We start from the raw sequence: 5,000 nt of genomic DNA, 5'->3' as shown, positions 1-5,000 counted from the left end.
CCATGGCATATGGTGAGGAAAGGACCACGGTTGCCAAGGTTAGGCACCGGAATGCTTGGCCTTGGCTTGCCCTAGCAGGGCATTGCTGGGTTGGGCTCCCTTGGCCTTTTGGGCGCCTTGGACGATGTCTTGCGAAGACCATGGGCACAAGGCCATGGCATATGGTGAGGAAAGGACCACGGTTGCCAAGGTTAGGCACCGGAATGCTTGGCCTTGGCTTGCCAAAGCAGGGCATTGCTGGGTTGGGCTCCCTTGGCCTTCCGGGCGCCTTGGACACTGTCTTGGGAAGACCATGGGCACAAGGCCATGGCATATGGTGGGGAATGGACCACGGTTGCCAAGGCTAGGCATATAGAGAGGAATCGCATTTTTGCCCGGATAGGCACCGGAATGCTTGGCCTTGGCTTGCCATAGCAGGGCATTGCTGGGTTGGGCTCCCTTGGCCTTCCGGGGGCCTTGGACGCTGTCTTGGGAAGACCATGGGCACAAGGCCATGGCATATAGTGAGGAATGGACCACGGTTGGCAAGGCTAGGCATATAGAGAGGAATGGACCACGGTTGCCAAGGTTGCGCAAGTTTTGGGCATTTTTTGCCCGGATATGCCCAAGTATGCCCCGATAGGCCCGTTACGCCCCGGTATGAACGCGTATGCCCGGATAGACTCGGTATGCCTTGGGATAAATGCGTATGCCCCGATAGGCTTGGTACGCCCCGATATGCGCACGTGTGCCCCAGTAGGGCTCGGTATGCCCCGGTATGTACGCGTGTGCCCCGATAGGCCCGGTATGCCCTGATAGGCCCGGTATGCCCCGATATGCACACGTGTGCCCCAATAGGGGTCGGTATGCCCCGGTAGGTACGCGTGTGCCCCGTAATGCACGTTTCGCAGATCTCCCCGCATGTCCCGCCCCTATATGTAATACTTACTTACTTACTTACTTTCTTTCTTGCTTGCTTGCTTGCTTGCAATGGTTGGGAGTGCCCGGCATGCCCCGCTGCAGAGACCAAGGGCGCAATGACTTGGCACCGCGGATGCCGGGACTCCGGCACTTCCCGTGGCACTGATGGTTGGTTCCAAAGACAAAAGGCCGTGCAAGGCCACCGCACCGCGGATGATTTTGCTCGTGCTGGCGCCGTTGTGTGGCCAAAGAACATGCGCGAATGCTCGTGTCGGAAGGGTTGGTGTCCTGGCCCCGCGGGTGTCACGAATGCTCGGTTACGAAGACCATGGGACCAGAGCCATGGCACGTCGGATGATGGCTCCAGCTGGCGCCCCGGCACTTTCTGTGGCATTGATGCTCGGTTTCAAAGACAAACGTGCGCAGTGCCAGGGGACCGCGGATGACTGCTCGTGCTGGCCCCGTTGGGCGGCATTGATGGTCGGTTGCAAAGAAAATGCGCGATTGCTCGTGTCGGGGCCCGGCAAGCCAAGGCCAAGCGAGCCATGGCACGTCGGATGATGGCTCCAGCTGGCGCCCCGGCACTTTCTGTGGCATTGATGCTCGGTTTCAAAGACAAACGTGCGCAGGGCCAGGGGACCGCGGATGACTGCTCGTGCTGGCCCCGTTGGGCGGCATTGATGGTCGGTTGCAAAGAAAATGCGCGATTGCTCGTGTCGGGGCCTGGCAAGCCAAGGCCAAGCGAGCCATGGCAACGCGGATGATGGCTCGCTAGTGCTGGCGCCGTGCACAGTGGCCTCGCACACTCGCCCTGCACGCTTCCCTTGCACGCAGCCTTGCACACTAGCCTCGCATGCGAGCCTTGCACCCTAGCCATGCAAACTAGCCTTGCACGGTAGCCATGCACACAAGCCGTGCACATTAGCCATGCGCACAAGCCCCGCACACTAGCCTTGCGCACAACCCTTGCACACAAGCCATGCACTCGAGCAATGCACACAAGCCTTGCACTCAAGCAATGCACACAAGCCCTGGACACTAGCCTTGCACACGGGCCTGGCACACAAGCCTTGGGCACTAGCCTTGCGCACTAGCGTTCCACATGAGCCTTGCACACTAGCCTTGGACACTAGCCTTGCACACAGGCCTTGCACACTAGGCATGCTTGGGCGAGCTGATCCCGCATCAAGTCGACGGGTCTAGGCATTCTTGGGCGCAGATCCCGCATCGTCTCGTCGCGTCTGGGCGCAAACACGTCGCGTCTCGTTGCGTCTTCAGAAGTCGTCGCTAACAGCACCTTTGGTTGCCACTGGTGGTTAGGCTGGTTGGTTGCGCAAACCCTATAGGAGGGTGGCATGCTGGTGGGCGTTTTTGCCCGGATAGGCACTAGAATGTGCAGATTTTGGGCGTTTTTGCCTGGATAGGCTAAGGAATGGGCATGCTTTGGGCGTTTTTGCCCGGATAGGCACCGGAATGCTTGGCCTTGGCTTGTCCTAGCAAGGCATTGCTGGGTTGGGCTCCCTTGGCCTTTTGGGCGCCTTGGACGATGTCTTGCGAAGACCATGGGCACAAGGCCATGGCATATGGTGAGGAAAGGACCACGGTTGCCAAGGTTAGGCACCGGAATGCTTGGCCTTGGCTTGCCAAAGCAGGGCATTGCTGGGTTGGGCTCCCTTGGCCTTCCGGGCGCCTTGGACACTGTCTTGGGAAGACCATGGGCACAAGGCCATGGCATATGGTGGGGAATGGACCACGGTTGCCAAGGCTAGGCATATAGAGAGGAATTGCATTTTTGCCCGGATAGGCACCGGAATGCTTGGCCTTGGCTTGCCATAGCAGGGCATTGCTGGGTTGGGCTCCCTTGGCCTTCCGGGGGCCTTGGACGCTGTCTTGGGAAGACCATGGGCACAAGGCCATGGCATATAGTGAGGAATGGACCACGGTTGGCAAGGCTAGGCATATAGAGAGGAATGGACCACGGTTGCCAAGGTTGCGCAAGTTTTGGGCATTTTTTGCCCGGATATGCCCAAGTATGCCCCGATAGGCCCGTTACGCCCCGGTATGAACGCGTATGCCCGGATTGACTCGGTATGCCTTGGGATACATGCGTATGCCCCGATAGGCTTGGTACGCCCCGATATGCGCACGTGTGCCCCAGTAGGGCTCGGTATGCCCCGGTATGTACGCGTGTGCCCCGATAGGCCCGGTATGCCCCGATATGCACACGTGTGCCCCAATAGGGGTCGGTATGCCCCGGTAGGTACGCGTGTGCCCCGTAATGCACGTTTCGCAGATCTCCCCGCATGTCCCGCCCCTATATGTAATACTTACTTACTTACTTACTTTCTTTCTTGCTTGCTTGCTTGCTTGCAATGGTTGGGAGTGCCCGGCATGCCCCGCTGCAGAGACCAAGGGCGCAATGACTTGGCACCGCGGATGCCGGGACTCCGGCACTTCCCGTGGCACTGATGGTTGGTTCCAAAGACAAAAGGCCGTGCAAGGCCACCGCACCGCGGATGATTTTGCTCGTGCTGGCGCCGTTGTGTGGCCAAAGAACATGCGCGAATGCTCGTGTCGGAAGGGTTGGTGTCCTGGCCCCGCGGGTGTCACGAATGCTCGGTTGCGAAGACCATGGGACCAGAGCCATGGCACGTCGGATGATGGCTCCAGCTGGCGCCCCGGCACTTTCTGTGGCATTGATGCTCGGTTTCAAAGACAAACGTGCGCAGGGCCAGGGGACCGCGGATGACTGCTCGTGCTGGCCCCGTTGGGCGGCATTGATGGTCGGTTGCAAAGAAAATGCGCGATTGCTCGTGTCGGGGCCTGGCAAGCCAAGGCCAAGCGAGCCATGGCAACGCGGATGATGGCTCCAGCTGGCGCCCCGGCACTTTCTGTGGCATTGATGCTCGGTTTCGAAGACAAACGTGCGCAGGGCCAGGGGACCGCGGAGGACTGCTCGTGCTGGCCCCGTTGGGCGGCATTGATGGTGTGTTGCAGAGAGCATGTGCGATTGCAAGTGTCGGCCGGGTTTGGGTTCCCTTGGGCTTTCGGGTGCCTTGGACGCTGTCTTGCGAAGACCATGGGCACAAGGCCCCGTCCTGGCCCCTTGTTCGATTCGCTCTCGTCTTGCGCTTGCTTCCAAGGTCCTCCATGACCTTCCCCATGGCCTTGCTAGATCCCCCCCATGACGCATGACCTCTGTCCGTTGATTGGTTTTGAGTGCACACCATGCCCGGCTTGGCACCGTGTTGTCGCGTGAGTGGCATTTGGATCGTGCATGCTGGTGGGCTACCTGCCAATGCGCACAAGCCTTGCACACTAGCCTTGCGCACGAGCCTTGCACAAAAGCCTTGGACACAAGCCTTGCGCACAAGCCATGCGCACAAGCCTTGGACGCTAGCCTTGCACACAAGCCATGCATACAAGCCTTGCTCACAAGCCTTGGGCACTGGCCCATCGCAGTAGCCTTGCACACAAGCCTTGCGCACTAGCTTTGGGCACGAGCCTTGCGCACTTGCCTTGGGCACTAGCCTTGCACACAACCCTTGGGAACTAGCCTTGCGCACCAGCCTTGCCCACAAGCCTTGCACACCAGCCTTGCACACTAGCCTTGCATACAAGCCTTGCACACTAGCCTTGCACACAGGCCATGCTCACTAGCCTTGGGCACTAGCCTTGCACACAGACCTTGGGCACTAGCCTTGCGCACTAGCCTTGCCCACGAGCCTTGCACACTAGCCTTGCACGCAGGCCTTGCACGCTAGGCATGCTTGGGCCAGCAGCTCCCGCATCAAGTCGGCGGGTGTAGGCACGGTTGGGCGCAGATCCCGCATCGCCTCGTCGCGTCTGGGCGCAAACCCGTCGCGTCTCGTTGCGTCTTCAGAAGTCGTCGCTAACAGCACCTTTGGTTGCCACTGGTGGTTAGGCGGGTTGGTTGCGCAAACCCTATAGGAGGGTGGCATGCTGCGGGGCGCTGGAATGCGCAGGCTTAGGGCGTTTTTGCCCGGATAGGCACTGGAATGTGCTGGTTTTGGGCGTTTTTGCCTGGATAGGCTAAGGAATGGGCATGCTTTGGGCGTTTTCCCCGGATAGGCACTGGA

The sequence above is a fragment of the Tasmannia lanceolata genome, unplaced genomic scaffold (assembly GCF_043159265.1).
Source record: "Tasmannia lanceolata isolate RefF3 unplaced genomic scaffold, GAP_Taslan_0.1 ptg000064l, whole genome shotgun sequence".
Lineage (NCBI taxonomy): Eukaryota > Viridiplantae > Streptophyta > Magnoliopsida > Canellales > Winteraceae > Tasmannia > Tasmannia lanceolata.
The sequence above is the reverse complement of the archived record's forward strand: the minus strand, read 5'-3'. Positions refer to the sequence as shown.